This window comes from Rhinatrema bivittatum, chromosome 10, assembly GCF_901001135.1.
Source record: "Rhinatrema bivittatum chromosome 10, aRhiBiv1.1, whole genome shotgun sequence".
Classification (NCBI taxonomy): Eukaryota; Metazoa; Chordata; class Amphibia; order Gymnophiona; family Rhinatrematidae; genus Rhinatrema; species Rhinatrema bivittatum.
The window spans coordinates 119,714,982-119,733,743 of NC_042624.1; the positions used below are offsets into that span (position 1 = coordinate 119,714,982).

At 46.9% G+C, this 18,762-nt stretch overlaps 1 protein-coding gene across 13 annotated transcripts in view; it reads left to right on the top strand.

The window, feature by feature from the left end:
• B4GALT2 (beta-1,4-galactosyltransferase 2) overlaps positions 1-18,762 on the top strand; it is a 121,677-nt gene that overhangs the window by 69,362 nt on the left and 33,553 nt on the right. The window lies entirely within an intron of this gene.

Here is an 18,762-nt window from a genome sequence, read left to right on the forward strand (position 1 = left end):
CCTGCTCTGTGGAGCTTACAATCTAATCAAGACAAACATATTTCATTTATTCAGTAAGGACGTGTGGGATAATGAGAGGGCCTTACTGTGCCTGCTTTCATGTGGAGGATGTTGTATGTCATGGAGATGTTTATGTGTTTTGTAATACGTTTAGCACGGTTGATCCCTATAAACAGAATATAAATCTTTAAACAAAATAAAATAAAAGCAGCCTCCGAAAGGTAGATTTTAGATTGGATATGAATAAGGCATGATGCAGCAGCCCAGGAGACTATTCCGAGCACACGCTGCCGCCAGGTGCAAAGCAAGGATCGGGAATTGGTGGTGAAAGAGGAGGACGTAGATTTGCCTGATGAGGAGAGTAGGGAGCGATCGGAGAGGAGAGGCAGTGAGGAGCTGCAGAGTGAAGGCTTGGACTGTGAGTGGGAACGGATAGGGAGCCAATGCAGTGACTTCCGAAGAGGGCTCATGTGAGTGAAAGACGAGTCACGCAGCTGAATTTAGGGCAGATTGCAGTGCAGAGAGACGGCTCCCCGGGAGACCTACCTGTGAGGAGCAGGATGCAGCGATTGGAGGGTGGATAAGGGTTCTGGGAGCGTGTGCAGAAAGGAATGGACAGATGTGTAGAGAAGGAGAGAGAGGAGTCGAAGATGACCCCAGGGTTACGGGCTGAGGGGACCATGTTATCCACAGAAACTGAGTGATCAGAAGAGATGGGAAAGCATCTGGGGGAGTAATAATTAGTTTGAGGTAAAGTGGAGGTTTGGAAGAGAGGGGCTGGAGATAGGCTTCACCTTGCTGTGATATTCTGTTCTAATGTATTTTATTTTAGACTTTGCGGATTTTACTGTATTTGATATTTGTGTTTTGATGTTGCAAGCCACCTTGGGTCCTTTTTGGAGTAAAGCAACAGATAAATACAGAATGAAATGAAATCCAAACAGCAATGTCAGATAAGCAGGTTGAGGTTTGGGACTGGATTCCTGATGAAGGTAAATCTGGGAAACGCAAGGAGATCAGAGCACCAAGGGGATTGGTATAGAGAGAGAGAAGAGAAGAGGACCCCGGTCAGTGCCCTGAAGCACACCAATTGATAGTGGGATGGGGGTAGAGGAGGATCCGCTGGAGGACTCACTAAAAGTGTGATGGGAAAGGTAAGAAGAGAACCAACGCAGGACGAAGTCCCAAAATCCAAGTGAGGACGGAGTATCAAGAAGTAGATGGTAATCAACAGAGTCAAAAACCGCAAATCAGCAAAGTGAGGCAAGGCCTTGGTCTTAGCAGGAAACAAGTTATTGGAGACGTTGCAAGGTCATTTTCCGTGGAAAGTAGAGGGTGAAAACCAGACTGGAGTGGACGGAGAATGGCTTGAGATGCAAGGAAGTCAAGACGGTGGAGGTGAGCAGCACGTTTGGGTGTGAAAGGGAGGAGGGAGATGGGACGGTAGTTAGCAGGGCAGGTAGGGTCCAGTGAGGGCTTTTTAAGGAGTGGTGGTGATCACGGCCCGTCTGAAGGCAGCGGGATTGAGGGATGTGACAGATGGAAGGGATGAGGGAAGGGGAAATAGAGCTGAGAAGCTGGGCAGGAAGTGAGTTTGAAGGAAGCAGGAAGATGGGAGGTTTCCTCCACTGTGATTTCTGAAAAGGAGAGGCTGGAAGGGGAGAGGAATGAAATGGCAGACGGTGCTAGCGGTGACCTGGTTGAGTGCTCATGACTAATTTTGTGAACTTTGTCACAGTCTGGGCAGAGAGTGGAAGAGGGATAGAAGGTGAAGGCACTTTGAGGAGGGACTTTGAGTTTTGAGTGATTTCTCTCTGCTTTAGCTATTAGGTGAAACCAACCCATCTAAATACTGCTGGGTTTCAGGTGACGTCTACCCTAGCATTGGGCCTTCTCTCATGGGTCCGTTACCATTTGTCGGAAGGGAGTCCAGGATCTCTCTGCTTCTCACCACCTCTGCAGATGGGATGTTCCAATGCAAATCCCTTCAACAACTCCCTGTTCGTTCGAGCCTTTTGGATGTCTTTGACCAGATCTCTGTCCAAGGTGTCTCCAGTAGTGGTTGCTCAGTGACTGCCCTGATCTTCAGCAGATGTCTCCCCGTGACAGCCCTCCCCTGATCCTGCGGCGGTGTCCCCCGGTGACTTCCCCTGATCCTGCGGCGGTGACCCCTGTGACCTCCCCTACTCTGCAGTGGTGTCCCCCTGTGACCTCCCCTGATCCTGCGGCGGTGTCCCCGTGACCTCCCCTACTCTGCGGCAGTGTCCCCCTATGACCTCCCCTGATCCTGCGGCAGTGTCCCCCTGTGACCTCCCCTGATCCTGCTGCGGTGTCCCCCGGTGACCTCCCCTGATCCTGCGGCAGTGTCCCCCGGTGACCTCCCCTGATCCTGCGGCGGTGTCCCCCGGTGACCTCCCCTGATCCTGCGGCAGTGTCCCCCGGTGACCTCCCCTACTCTGCGGCGGTGTTTTCGCCGTTACTCCCTGGTCCTGCAGCGGCATTTGTGTGGCTCCTCCCGTCCTATGGTAGCGTCTTCCTGTGATGCCCTCCTGCCCTGCAGGGATGTCTGTGTGACACCCTCCCTCCCCCCCAGTCCTGCCGTGGTGTCTCCACGTGACCTCCCCATCCTGTGACGGTATCTGTGTGCACCCCTCTCCCGGCCTGTGACGATGCCTATGGACTCTCCCCTGTCTTATGGCAGTGTCTCCCTGTGACCTCCCCTGTCTTGTGGCAGTGTCTCCCTGTGATAACCTCGTTTGCTGTGTGGCGGTGTCTCTGTGATGCCCCCCAATCCTGCGGCAGTGTCTGTGTGACCCCCCCACCCCCATCCTGCGGCAGTGTCTCCCTGTGACCTCCCCTGTCTTGTGGCAGTGTCTCCCTGTGATAACCTCGTTTGCTGTGTGGCGGTGTCTCTGTGATGCCCCCCAATCCTGCGGCAGTGTCTGTGTGACCCCCCCCCGTCCTGCAGCAGTGTCTGTGTGACCCCCCCACCCCTGTCCTGCGGCAGTGTCTCCCTGTGACCTCCCTTGTCTTGTGGCAGTGTCTCCCTGTGACCTCCCCTGTCTTGTGGCAGTGACTCCCTGTGATAACCTCGTTTGCTGTGTGGCGGTGTCTCTGTGATGCCCCCCAATCCTGTGGCAGTGTCTGTGTGACCCCCCCCTCCCCCGTCCTGCGGCAGTGTCTCCCTGTGACCTCCCCTGTCTTGTGGCAGTGACTCCCTGTGATAACCTCGTTTGCTGTGTGGCGGTGTCTCTGTGATGCCCCCCAATCCTGCGGCAGTGTCTGTGTGACCCCCCCTCCCCCCGTCCTGCGGCAGTGTCTGTGTGACCCCCCCTCCCCCGTCCTGCAGCAGTGTGTGTTGGCGTAAGCGGTTCCAGCTGTTGGATTGCACACTGCTTTGTTTGTGTTGCTGATCGTTTGTTGTAACAGAAATAATGTCAATGGAATGGCAGGTTGTGAGCAGATAATAGTTTCCTGCTTTGACATTTACTTAAAATAGAAAGCTCGGCGTTTCTACTGTAAGAGGACACCGGAGACTGCTCTCCCCTGAGATGAGAGCTCCCGCCTGGTGTGAGATAATAAGCAGGTCAGAGTCTGCTCGCTGCTGGATCCCATCGCCAGGCTCCTCTATCATTACTTTGTATTATTAGATTGCATAATCTCCAAATATGCATTTAGGAAATGCAAGTGTATATTAGCTCTGTGATTTCAGTGCTCTGGAGTTTCCCGGTATATTATGGGACGGGCAGGAAAAGATGTCAGGAATTCTTTGCAGGGACCCAGCATAGACGCGGAGACTGAGCCTGCAGATTGATGGGACTGAAGCGATGGAAGGGAGAAGCAGCAGCTGCAGAGAGAGAGAGATCTTACTTCCTTCTCCTTTCTTGCAAGATCCTTTTCCTTGCCCTCATCAGATCAACCCCAGGTCCTTGATTTCTGGCCCAAGGTCTGTGGTGTGCACAAGAGCCTCCTCTTTTGCTGTTCAGCACTAGGCATCACCGGGGACCTCTATCTATGTTCTGACCCAGAAGACATCAGATCTTCCAAACATAAAATCATCTGTAAGAGAACGGTGTCTTCATGTAAGACACTCAGGGAAAATCTCCTGCAATACAAAGTGGAAACTTGCAGAGGAGGAGCCCTTTGTAATATCCTACAACCCAGAGCGTAAGATACCAAGAAAAACCATCAGACCTACAGGCCCCACTGCCACTGACAAACGAATCGCCAAAAGAAATATTCCCTGCTGCCCCCATTGTAGCTTTGCGCCAACCACCTGCTCTGAAACCTCCAGTTTGGAAAGGTCTCCTCCTTTTCGGAGTGCATAGAAGTTCCAGATGTGTTCTTTGTGAATGCAGAAGAGCACTGGTGCACGGTCTTGCCCTGCACCCAGACAGAGACGGTTCCCCACAGCGCCAGCAGACTGGGTCTGTCTGCGCTGCTCCTTCACTGTGCCAGCAGATCCTCATGCACTTAACTGGATGGAGGGACGAGCAGACAGACAGATGAACGAGCACGGTTTCCTATTATTGCCAGAAAAAACACACAGGAACATAGTACATGACAGTCCATCCAGTCAGTAGAACCTACTAAGAAGTAACCTTCAAAAGAAACCCATAAAGAAGCAAAAGGCAAGACAGCACACGGCAGGCTGCAGCAGGACCGTACAACTTGCCACATGGGCAAGACATTCAGTCCAAAGGGATCCTATTCATTCACTTCTATTCATCAGCAGCTCAGAAATTATGACCAGGGATGCCACGTTGGTGAAATGAGTCAAAAGGTAAAGAACAGAATAACCAATTTCAGACACAAGCTAACAAAGCGTTTCCCGATCCAGTGTGCTAGGGAAAAGTCACCAGTCCTGATGGCTGCTCTCAGCAGCTCACAGAAACAAGACCGAGTGGGGGACTTTCAAAGCTGCTCACGTGCGCCCATGTATGCATGTATATGGCCACACGCAAAGTTATATTTTATAACCTGCACAGAAACGATACGCACACGTTACAAAATCTGAGTACATATGCTCACACAAATGCTCGCACGTGTCAAAACTACAAGGTGCGCAAATTCAGACTTATCCAGAAAAGTTGCAGCACTTATCCAGCTAAGTTCTGATGTATCCGGCTAAGTATAGCAGCACTTATCCAGCTAAGTTCCCATGTATCCGGCTACGTATAGCAGCACTTATCCAGCTAAGTTCCCATGTATCCGGCTAAGTATAGCAGCACTTATCCAGCTAAGTTCCCATGTATCCGGCTAAGTATAGCAGCACTTATCCAGCTAAGTCCCCATGTATCCGGCTAAGTATAGCAGCACTTATCCAGCTAAGTTCCCATGTATCCGGCTAAGTATAGCAGCTCTTATCCAGCTAAGTTCCCATGTATCCGGCTAAGTATAGCAGCTCTTATCCAGCTAAGTTCCCATGTATCCGGCTAAGTATAGCAGCACTTATCCAGCTAAGTTCCCATGTATCCGGCTAAGTATAGCAGCTCTTATCCAGCTAAGTTCCCATGTATCCGGCTAAGTATAGCAGCTCTTATCCAGCTAAGTTCCCATGTATCCGGCTAAGTATAGCAGCTCTTATCCAGCTAAGTTCCCATGTATCCGGCTAAGTATAGCAGCTCTTATCCAGCTAAGTTCCGATGTATCCGGCTAAGTATAGCAGCACTTATCCAGCTAAGTTCCCATGTATCCGGCTAAGTATAGCAGCACTTATCCAGCTAAGTTCCCATGTATCCGGCTAAGTATAGCAGCTCTTATCCAGCTAAGTTCCCATGTATCCGGCTAAGTATAGCAGCTCTTATCCAGCTAAGTTCCCATGTATCCGGCTAAGTATAGCAGCTCTTATCCAGCTAAGTTCCCATGTATCCGGCTAAGTATAGCAGCACTTATCCAGCTAAGTTCCGATGTATCCCTCTAAGTATAGCAGCTCTTATCCAGCTAAGTTCCGATGTATCCGGCTAAGTATAGCAGCTCTTATCCAGCTAAGTTCCCATGTATCCGGCTAAGTATAGCAGCTCTTATCCAGCTAAGTTCCCATGTATCCGGCTAAGTATAGCAGCTCTTATCCAGCTAAGTTCCGATGTATTTGGCTAAGTATAGCAGCACTCATCCAGCTAAGTTCCGATGTATCCGGCTAAGTATAGCAGCACTTAGCTGGATAAGTCTGAAAATGCTACTTGACAATCTAATTGCACTTTTCAGACTTATCCAGGTATGCAAGTCAGCCGGGTAAGTCTAAAACAAAAGTGCTATTTATCCGGATAAGTTCACATTTGTCCATCTAAGTAGTAAAAAGATGCTACTTAGCTGGATAAGCTGAAATTTACCACAAATCACAAAAGGTATTGCCAAAAAATATTTTTTCTAAAAAACGCTCTTCGCCATCGATAATTAAACTTATATTTTATGAAAAAAAAATTTTTTTTATATAGAAAATGGCATCGCATCAGCAAGCCTCTGACGACGTGCTCGGTCCAACCAAGCCGTCCGGTCTTTTCAATCACTTGTGACCCGTTATTCAGCTGTTTTGTTAAATCTACCATCCGGTGGTGTCAAGAATATTGTTTACTCGTATAGCCCTATAAATGTTGTATATATTCATCAGACCAGTTCGTGTCGATGGTTCAAGACAGTTCTTATAAAGTATTTAAAGCTGATGACTCGACAGCGGCCGTGTTTCGCAGCCATGCGGCTGCTTCATCAGGAGTCAACAATATACACCATAGTCTATGAAAAAACCAAAACGAAATATATTGACAGATAATGATAAAAATGATGTAACTATAATACTTAGCTTCAGATGGTGTAGCAACCTGTTTCAGCGGGAACCGTGTCTCCATCAATGTAGTTTGAAAAACGCCGGGCTAGAGACCGCTCTGAACTCATACACAAGATTAAATAGCCCGCTCTTTTTCGCGGGCGTCATGACGTCATCGGACGTCTATCATCACCATGGTTTCACAGATGCCAAGTCAGCAATCCTAATATTTGACTCAATTTCCTCACAGAATTTATGGAAATACATTCAATTCCAACATAGTATTTAAGCCTGATGGTTGTACAGTATCTAAAAAGTGTATCCAACGTTGTTCTGCTTTTAATAAAAGCTTGTCAAAATCTCCTCCTCGCCAAGACGGGGACAGTTGTTCTAGGACACAAACTTTCATATCGTCAAACCCATGTTTGAATTGAAGGCAGTGAATCACCAATGGAGCTGTCCCCCGTCCCGTATTGATGCAGGATTTATGCTCAATAAGTCGTGTCTTCAAAGATCTTTTTGTCTTGCCCACATACCATAAATTGCAGGGACATTGAATAATATAGATAACCTCGATCGATTGACAATCTGTATTGCTCCTTAAAAGCAGAACAACGTTGGATACACTTTTTAGATACTGTACAACCATCAGGCTTAAATACTATGTTGGAATTGAATGTATTTCTATAAATTCTGTGAGGAAATTGAGTCAAATATTAGGATTGCTGACTTGGCGTCTGTGAAACCATGGTGATGATAGACGTCCGATGACGTCATGACGCCCGCGAAAAAGAGCGGGCTATTTAATCTTGTGTATGAGTTCAGAGCGGCCTCTAGCCCGGCATTTTTCAAACTACATTGATGGAGACACGGTTCCCGCTGAAACAGGTTGCTACACCATCTGAAGCTAAGTATTATAGTTACATCATTTTTATCATTATCTGTTAATATATTTCGTTTTGGTTTTTTCATAGACTATGGTGTATATTGTTGACTCCTGATGAAGCAGCCGCATGGCTGCGAAACACGGCCGCTGTCATCAGCTTTAAATACTTTATAAGAACTGTCTTGAACCATCGACACGAACTGGTCTGATGAATATATACAACATTTATAGGGCTATACGAGTAAACAATATTCTTGACACCACCGGATGGTAGATTTAACAAAACAGCTGAATAACGGGTCACAAGTGATTGAAAAGACCGGACGGCTTGGTTGGACCGAGCACGTCGTCAGAGGCTTGCTGATGCGATTCCGTTTTCTATATTAAAATTTTTTTTTCTCCATAAAATATGTTTAATTATTGATGGTGAAGAGCATTTTTTAGAAAAAATATTTTTTGGCGATACCTTTTGTGATTTGTGGTTCGTTTGAATATATAGGTTCGCAGCACTGTGGTTGTCTTCTCCTTAAGCTGAAATTTAGCCATATAGTTGTATGCAAATAATGTATACGAATAGATTTTACTTGTGTTATTTATCACATTTACTCCCTGTAAGTCGGCTTTTACACTTGCAAGTCAGGGGATTTTATAACCTGCGCGCGGCAATGAAATAACCAGTTTTGCCAATTAGTCTACCAGTTTTCCCAGTCCATCTGCAGCTCATGAAGACCCTCCTGGCTGTTCATTTCACCCTAATCCCCCACCCGGGCATTTTTTCACTTTTAAGATGTTTGTGATCACTTACACCAGATAACCAGATGTAAATATATGCAAATAAAAGACACATAATATTTTGGCAGTTTTTAAAATAGCCCCGGCCCTCCACTTTCTTACGTGTGTAAATATACCCGCAGACCCTGCTTTCTTACGTGTGTAAATATACCCGCAGACCCTGCTTTCTTACCTGTGTAAATATGCTCGCAGACTCTGCTTTCTTACCTGTGTAAATATACCCGCAGACCCTGCTTTCTTACCTGTGTAAATATGCTCGCAGACCCTGCTTTCTTACCTGTGTAAATATACCCGCAGACCCTGCTTTCTTACCTGTGTAAATATACCCACAGACCCTGCTTTCTTACCTGTGTAAATATGCTCGCAGACCCTGCTTTCTTACCTGTGTAAATATACCCGCAGACCCTGCTTTCTTATCTGTGTAAATATGCTCTCAGACCCTGCTTTCTTACCTGTGTAAATATACCCGCAGACCCTGCTTTCTTACCTGTGTAAATATGCTTGTAGACCCTGCTTTCTTATCTGTGTAAATATGCTCTCAGACCCTGCTTTCTTACCTGTGTAAATATGCTCGCAGACCCTGCTTTCTTACCTGTGTAAATATACCCGCAGACCCTGCTTTCTTACCTGTGTAAATATACCCACAGACCCTGCTTTCTTACCTGTGTAAATATGCTCGCAGACCCTGCTTTCTTACCTGTGTAAATATACCCGCAGACCCTGCTTTCTTACCTGTGTAAATATGCTCGCAGACCCTGCTTTCTTATCTGTGTAAATATGCTCTCAGACCCTGCTTTCTTACCTGTGTAAATATATCCGCAGACCCTGCTTTCTTACCTGTGTAAATATACCCAAAGACCCTGCTTTCTTACCTGTGTAAATATACCCGCAGACCCTGCTTTCTTACCTGTGTAAATATACCCGCAGACCCTGCTTTCTTACCTGTGTAAATATATCAACAGACCCTGAATACCCAAAGACCCTGCTTTCTTACATGTGTAAATATACCCGCAGACCCTGATTTACACGTGTACGTTGTAAAATAGCCCCTGGCCCTCCCCTTTCTTACATGTGTAAATATACCCACAGACCCTGCTTTCTTACCTGTGTAAATATACCCGCACACCCTGCTTTCTTACCTGTGTAACAGACCCTGCTTTCTTACCTGTGTAAATATACCCACAGACCCTGCTTTCTTACCTGTGTAAATATACCCGCACACCCTGCTTTCTTACCTGTGTAAATATACCGCAGGCACTGCTTTCTTACCTGTGTAAATGTACCCGCACACCCTGCTTTCTTACCTGTGTAAATATACCCGCAGACCCTGATTTACGCGTGTACGTTGTGGTTTATGTACTCTCATATATGCTATTTGTTATACACGCAGCTTTTGACAATTCACCTTTAAGTGTGCAGGAGCTGCTGTCTGAGGACACCGGTGGCTTGACTGCCTCTCCTCCCGAGCCACAGCCTGAGCCCTGGAGCGTGGCAATGAACGGGCCAGCGCGCAGGGCAGAGAAAGCTCAGTCCCGCTTCGTGCACCCCGCACCTCTTCCTCTTGACCCCTGGCTGAGTGAGATGAGGAGTGAGCACTGGATGGGGTTCACTGGGAGCGCTGGGACCCACAGCAGCCACGTGGTACTGTAATTAGCCGAACCAACTGCCTGCACTCCACCGATTTCTCCCTTCTCCTGCGCTTGTATGTCGAGGCTGCGGGTGCATCCTGGCAGGTCCGTGCTCTCTCCCTTTGTTTTAAAGTTTGGAAGAGGGGCTGGAGGGGCTCTCAGTGCTTCCCTAGCTCTCCTCTTGGCCATGCGAGCCCTCTCCATGTCCCCGCTGCCAGTCCCGTGGAGGTTGCTGTGCCTCACAACATCTCGGTGAACGTGGCTGCGCCTTGGCCTTGAAAAGGTGGAAACGCTGAGCCAACGGATCACAGCGAAGAGAGCGGAGCCATTTTTTGGCAGGTAGGACTGCGCCAGGCCCCGCTGCGGGTTCTCTGCACAGAACCAAAGGCGGCCCAGTGATGTGGAAGGAGGAGGCAGCAGGGCTGGGACTGCAGGGAGCCACTGGGGGCCGTTCAAGGAGTCGGCCGCTAGGAAAGCACAGTGGGGGCAGGTGGATGGGGGCCTGCACACTCCAACCCTGGAGCAGTGCAGAGCGACCGCTGCACCAAGGCTTGGGAACTGCAGAACCTGTCCAGAAATGTAAGATGGAAGAGGCTGAGTAAGGACATTCGTTTTCCTCAGTCACCTCTACAACTCGTTTGTCTCCATTGCCTTTCTCGCCCCCGCTCTTAAATACATCACCTCCTTCCCCGCCCCCGCTCCATCCTTCTTCTTCCCTCCACGTGGTCGTCGTGGTCACAGCTCTGAACAGAAACGGCCCAGCAGCAGGCACCATCGTTCGGGGCCCGTTCGGCTCTGCAGGTGAAAACCTGCTCTCAGGTGTATCAGGTTAGTCCTGTTAAAAAGGTATCGCCTGCAGCTTTACTCCTCAGCTCCCAAAATTCAGGAAAGAGCGGGGACGAGCAGAGAGAGGCTCCTCGGTGGTGACGAAGCGAGGGTGAAGCCGGGAACCAAGTAGAGAAACCAAAGAATGACAACGGACGGGGGGTCCTGGTGGAGCTGGGGATCCTCTGAGCTCGTCCCGGGATTTGTAGTATTCGGTCTCTGGTTTTGTGGCCACCGCCAGCCCCAGGCACCCATCGGCCGTGCCGGGCTTGTTCCTCGTGCTCTTTGGCTGCCATCACGTTCCGGGAGTGACTTTCTCCCCTTTCCGGAGCGTTCCAGCCCATTTCTCTGGGTTTTCTTCTCCGGCAGTGTGGGTTGCTGGAGTGGAATGAGAGCAGGTCTGCAGAGGTCTGTTTTCGGGTCCTTTAATTAGGCATCGAGGGAAGCCTCTTATTACAGATGTCCCACGCTGCGCCCTTCCTTCCTGCCTTCCGATGCCTCTGGTGCTCTGGGCCTCACAGGCTCATTTTTCCTCATTAAAGCCGCTGGCTGCAAGATTGATGCTCTTAAACCAGATACAGCTATCAGATGAACCTGTGCGGGTGGGAAGTGAGACTTTTTCCTTTATAAAACCTCTGTCCATGCCCTTTCTTCCTCTAATAGTCTTCAACGGAGATGCTGCAAATCTGAAGAAACCTTTCCTAAAAGCTGCAGAAAGCTTCCATTTTTCTGTCCTCCGGTAAAGCATTTTCAGTGCAGTGGGGTTCTCCCTCAGGGTTAAGTCCAGGGCCTTGGCGGCGTGGCCCACACGCACAGAGATGTGCAGGAAAACGCAGACGTGCACAGCTGTGACAGTGAACGCTCTGCTTGGTTATGTTTGGAGGTGCTTACCAGACGAGTCCATGTCACGTCCTGGATTTACACTGTTTCATGCAGGAAGGTGTGGCTATGTTTTCCCTAAGGATAGCATGAACTACAAGTCCATGCATGCAGTCGGGTCAAGTCAAGATCAGGTCAGTTCTTCTAGAGGGCATGGACTTCTCTGGTAAACCCTGCATTAAGTGCTGCTTTCAGAATTTATGGAAAGAGATCTGGTAACGTGCCCTCAGCTGTTAGACGCTGTTGTGTTAACAGGAAATGTTAATTAATAATATGTGCAGTGATTCTGTCAGACAGAATGTACCAATTGTGTGCGTAGAACAAATTCCCCCATAGTGGAAGGTGTGCATGGTAGGTTCCTCTGGTACATAAAGCCAGACCACCATCTTAGGGTGTGGAGTCTTTCAGTTCTTTCTCTGATTTTTTTGATGTTTGAATTAATGCCTCCATCAAACTATTTAATTGGATGGGAGTTTCTTTCCACCCTACCAATCCTTTTTGCATTTTTAAATGTACTTATTTAAGTTTTGTGTACTAATTAATTAAGTTAATTTCTTTGCTGCTCTGACATCGAATGGGAGAGGTTCTCTTCAAGAAAGAGGAGTCTGAGATCATCATGATCAGAGGAAAAGGCAGACTTTCAGCCGTTCAGAGAAGGCGGAGGTGGGGGAGAAAAGGAGTCCTTAAAAAGATGGGTTTTTAGTCAGGATATGAATAAGGAAAGAGAGGGAGCATGATGCACCAGCTCAGGAAGTTTATTGCAAGCACATGATGCAGCCAGCTGGAAAGCATGGAGTTGGGAATTGGCAGTAAAGGAGAAGGGCATAGATAGGAGTGACTTGTCTGATGAGTGGAGTGCACGAGATGGGTGTAGAGAGAGCTAAAAGAGGAGATTTTGTTCCATTAAACCATGTCTTTCTATATGTTCTGTGATTTTGATCTTTAGAACACTTTCCACTATTTTTCCTGGCACTGAAGTCAGGCTAACCGGTTTGTAGTTTCCCGGATCGCCCCTGGAGCCCTTTTTAAATACTGGGGTTACATCTTCAGGTACAGTGGATGATTTTAATGATAAGTTACAAATTTTTACTAATAGGTCTGAAAAATCATTTTTTAGTTCCTTCAGAACTCTGGGGTGTATACCATCCGGTCCAGGTGATTTACTATTCTTCAGTTTGTCATTCTGGCCTACCACATCTTCTAGGTTCACCGTAATTTGGTTCAGTCCATCTGAATCATTACCCATGAAAACCTTCTCTGGTATGGGTATCTCCCCAACATCTTCTTCAGTAAACACCGAAGCAAAGAAATCATTTAATCTTTCCATGATGGCCTTATCTTCTCTAATTGCCCCTTTAACTCCTCGATCATCTAACGATCCAACTGACTCCCTCACAGGCTTTCTTCTTCAGATATATTTTTAAAAGTTTTTACTGTTTTTTGCCTCTACGGTCAAGTTTTTTGCCTCTACGGCCAACTTCTTTTCAAATTCTCTCTTAGCCTGTCTTATCAATGTCTTACATTTAACTTGCCAACGTTTATGCTTTATCCTATTTTCTTCTGTTGGATCCTTCTTCCAATTTTTGAATGAAGATCTTTTGGCTAAAATAGCTTCTTTCACCTCCCCTTTTAACCATGCCGGTAATCGTTTTGCCTTCTTTCCACCTTCCTTAATGTGTGGAATACATCTGGATAGTGCTTCTAGGATGGTATTTTTTAACAATGACCACGCCTCTTGCACACTTTTTACCTTTGTAGCTGCTTCTTTCAGTTTTTTCTAACTATTTTTCTCATTTTATCAAAGTTTCCCTTTTGAAAGTTTAGCACAAGATCCATGGATTTGCTTATTGTCCTCCTTCCAGTTATTAGTTTAAATTTGATCATGTTATGATCACTATTGCCAAGAGGCCCCACCACTGTTACCTCTCTCATCAAATCCTATTTAGCAGCTCTGGCCCAAAGTGACTTGTGGAGTCAACCACCGGAGCCTCCTGCTTGTGATGTTGGAATTATAATATTTGCTCAGAACTGTTGTAATTTCAGTTTATTGCATTAGTTACTTTAAAGAGCAGACATGCTCTCCTGATTAACGTGCGTGGGATATGAGACTGTGGAAGCTCGGGTAATGGATTGCGTGGTGAATGTTTCGTGAAGTGGAGCTCAGAGGCTGGATGGGCTTCGGTGGATCTCAAGCTGATATCCTCCTTCCTTAGCTTTGTTGCACGGACTGCAGGGGTGCCCCTGGAAATTTGGAGGGAGAATCTGCAAGGAGAAGCAGCTACCAGCCCCCCGCCCCCGCTGGAGCCTGTTAAGGATTCGCAGCATGGGCAAAGTTGTTTGCATCGATCTGAAGGGACTGGTGAGCGCCGATGGTGCAAACACAGAGTTGAGCAGTTCTTGGACTTTATTTTCTGCTCAGTTAATCCGAGTTGCCGACTTGTCTCTGGTATACATCACTTCATTGCCAGACGGCCTGCGTAGGTAAATTGAATTTACACACACATTCAAAGCCATTTTATGTTGCTGTTTCATTAAACAAATCCCGAGTCAGTGTCAGTGCTGCTGAGCACCAAAACCAGACTGGGCTGTGGTTAGTTTTCTTTTTCAGGACGGGTGCTAGGTTTTTTGCTGCCCCCGTTCCCCACCCCCACTGCCTTGGCTCTCTCCACGCTCGCCTCTTACCAGACTCCATCCATACTGAGAGGGAACGCCATTGCTTATAAAGCAGGAGGCACCGCCACAAACATTTTGCACCATTATCTGCATCGTTGTCGCAAAGTGCTGGCCGCTTATGTCAGTGACATCTCCGGTCATGCAACAAATAAAGCTTTAGCCAGTGTAAACCATCTCGTAAAACTGTCACTAAATGATTAGGGAGCATTAATTAATACAATTCTTCTGTATGGGAGTGAAGTTTGGGTTCTCTACAGAAAAGGCCAAAAAATGACAGAGGCGGCTGGCACCTTATTGGCTAACCGAGCTTTCCAGGGCAGAGTCCATTTCATCAGATGCACTCTGTACTCGATATAATAGTCTGGAAAGTGCCAGACTAACATGGCTATCACAGGATAGGACAGAATCCAAATAAAAAGTCTCAGAAACTTCCCCAACTAAGGGTGCAGAGCAGAACAAGGACATTTCCCATTAGCACAAACCGTCTAGAAATAATATTCAAAATACACCTCCTAAGGCTGCAATAGATCCCTACCTAGAAACTGTACGCTAGCCGAAAACCTCACCTCGGTCAAAAATGTACAGCACAGAGACGCTCACCAAATCCACAATAAACAGACCATAAAGTACAAATAGAAATGTGCAGACCGGTTCTGTATGCAGTGCAGCAATGGAAAAACAGAATCATCACTATATCTCATGAAACATCAAACCACACAAACAAGAAATATAAAATATCAACCATACTAATAAAAAGAATAAATATTTCAAAATGGCTGATGAACAGAATAACATCCAATAATTAAAAACTCATCAAAATAAAAAAATTACCAAACACCAATAAAAGATTTCAAAACTGCAGACCTCAAATAAAGCCAAAAAATTAAAACTAATAGGGATAAAAAAATTCTCTGCATTTCATACCTGTGATCTTTTGATTTCCACTCGCCCTAAGATTGTTGTGGATTATTGAGAGAAGAGGGTACACAAATTTTATTCTCTGCCTCTCTCTTTCATTCACATATACTCTAACACACGTTTATTCTCTCTCTCTCACACACACACACACACACGCTCACTTACACACACATACACAGGCACTCTCAAACTCAATGGCTCTCTCCCTCACGTATACAAGTTACACACACTCATTGGCTGTCTCTCACACAAGCACACTTGCACAGGTGCTCTCATACTCACTGGTTCTCTCTCTCACACATGCACATTCAAAGGCTTTCATACACTTATTTATTTATTTATCGAGTTTTATATACCGTCGTTTGGTTTTGCCATCACAATGGTTTACAAAGTTTCGATGTTAACAGAGTATTCAAAAGATTCGTGCGAGAGTTAACATAGTTATTATAAGTGTTATAAAAGTAATTCGGATGTTGAGCTATACATGTTATATTACGTGCTTACATTGGTTCCACATGGTTACATAGAGCAGGTAGGGAGGGAAGTAGTGAAAGAGAGTCATTGGGTGTTTTGGTAGGCTTTGGTGAACATCCATGTTTTTAGTTCTTTTTTGAAGGTTTGTAAGTTTTGTTGTGTTCTAAGTTCGGTTGGGAGGGTGTTCCAGAGTTGGGACTTCCTAGGGATATGGCTCTTTTCCGAATTGAGGTAAGTTGTTTGGAACGAGTAGGAGGAAATTTTAAGAGACCCTTGTTAGTTGAGCGGAGATTTCGGTTTGGTGAGTGGAGTTTTATTGATGTACTTAGCCAGTTTGTTTGCTTTTCGTATATTATTTTGTAGTCTATTGGGAATTTTATTGGGAGCCAGTGTAGTGATATCAGTGTTGGAGTAATGTGATCATGTTTTTTGGTTCCAGTGAGTATTCTGGCGGCTGTGTTTTGAAGGATTTGGAGTGGTCGATGGTGGTGAGAGGTAAGTTGAATAGCAGGGAGTTGCAGTAGTCCAGGTTGGAGAAGATGAGTAGTTGAAGGACTGTTCTGAAGTCATTCAGAGAAAGGAAAGGTTTTAGATGTCTTAGGGTTAGGAGTTTGTGGTATCCATTTTTTATTTTAGCGGTGATGTGTTTCTTGAATAGTTCATTGTCAATTATGACTCCTAGGTTGCGGGCATGAATGACAGGGGAGATTGCCGCTTTTTGGTTCATTATGTTGCGTGGTGGTAGGTGAAGAGATTTGTTTTTTCTATCCAGCATGATTATTTCTGTCTTATCGATGTTTAGGATGAGTTTCATGTTGGTTAGTAGTCGTTTTATTGTTGTGAGATAAGTGGCTGTCTTTTTGTAGGTGTCTTCCAGAGTGTTGTGAATTGGGATTGATATTTGTATATCATCCGCATAAATGAAGTGGGTCAGTTTAAGGTTTGTTAGGAAGTGGCATAGCGGAAGAAGATAAATGTTGAAGAGTGTCGCAGAGAGAGAGGATCCTTGGGGAACTCCGGTGTCAAGGTTTATTTTCTTTGAGAGGGTGGGTCATTGATTGACACCTGGTAGGCTCTTTGTTTTAGATAGGATGAGAACCATTGTAGGGTTTTTTTCATTTGCATCAATTTCGGAGAGCCGGTCAATCATGATTTTGTGGTTTAAGACTAGGAGGTAGCTGTGGCCTTTATCAAAGCCTTTGAGCATGGTGTCATTTAATGATAGGAGTAGTGACTCAGTGTTCAGGTGTTTCCTGAAGCCAAATTGCGTGGGGAGTAGGATGTTGTTCCTTTCCAGGTGGTCGCTGCGTTGGCAGTGGACAATTTTTTCAATAATTTTGGCAATGAATGGTAGGTTTGATATGGGTCGGTAGTTTAGTGGGTTTTCTGGATCAAGGTTGGTCTTTTTCAGTATGGGTTTGATAATTGCTGATTTTAAGCAGTTGGGGTAGTTTCCTTCTGTGAGGGATAGGTTCACGATGTCGGTTAACGTTTTGGTTATTGATGGTTCAATATGCGCAAGCTCTCACACACTCATTGGTTTTCTCTTCCACACACACAAGCTCTGTGATAGGCTCTGTCTTACTCCAGGCCTCTTCTTCAGCCGCTGCCAGACAGGATGTGCCGTGGCTCTGCTGGGGCTCTTGTTGTTCACCGCCGGTGGGAGAGATGCCGGCAGCCCGCTGTGTCTCTCGTTGTTTGGCCATAGCAGGAGGATATGCGGGAGGCAAAGGAGGTGCTGGAGCCCCGCTGGTTCTGTTGCTGTTCACCGCGAGCAGAAGGGGAGATGATCAGGGCCTCTTCTCCGGCCATCAGTGTGAAGGGATCCATTGGCAGCCATAAAAGCTGAGGTGCTTGCATTTTGCAGGCAGTGCCCCCTGCCCCACCAAGCCAATGCTTCCGGGCCAAGGTCAGTTCTACTAGCTATTACCGCTCTCAGCCTGGTTATTGGCTGTGCGGAACCAGGAACTCTTTAAAAAAAAAATGCTGCTTGGAGGAATCGTAGCCGCTCTGCTTAATGGGAGGAATTTTGTTCACCTTAGAAAATGATGCAACAGCCCAGCCCTCCTTCCCTGACACTTTCACCACTGTCCACAGGGCAGACTCTGAACCAGCGGACCCTGATGGCTCCCCTGCTGCCGCCCTTCCGAGTGTGCTGCCCCGTGCAATTGTCCGGTATGCACACCCGGTACCACCGGGCCTGTTTCTTTTCCTCAGTGCAAAATGTGCAGCCAAGTACATGTTTGAAAAACCCTGAAGATGCTCGGTTATGGAAATGTTTTTCTGTGTTTTCAGTGACCTCCTTCCTATATTGAGAGGCAGCTGGGAAGGATGAGGTGGTTACACCGTCCTTTACCCATGCAGCCTATGTCCTGCATACACAGGCTGTGCCTTCTTTCTTCATCACTGTCGTCCTTTCTCCACCTCTCTGTTACCCTTATCTCTAAACGACTTTCCTTTCCTTCATCTCCTCCGGCCCTCGGACCCCTCTCTCTCCCTCCCATCTCGCCTTCTCTCTTCTGCTGCCCCTAGGATACTCTTCACCTCTCCCTTCCTTTCCCTCAGATTCATCTTCCCGGGCTCCTCTCTGTTAATCCACTCACTGGGTCTTCGCCATCTTCCCCTCCTAGGGATTTTAAACTTAAAGGCGCCTTCTCCCCTCAGAAATCATGGAGTGGGGGTGACCCCCGTCCCTCCAGAAATCATTGGAGAGTGCAGGGGTGTGGGGGTGGGGAGTTCCTCGGGGTGCAGGGTCCCCCCCTGCCCAGATCTGACCCTCTCCCCTCATCTCTGGCCCTGCCGACGAGTTCCTCTTGATTGAAGGACCTCAGGTACGCTGGGCGAGGGAGGCCTGTGAGCCGGCGCAGGGGGAGGGCCCCGCGCTGAGCATAGCTGAGGGTCTTAGTAAGGGTAAATTCAGACCT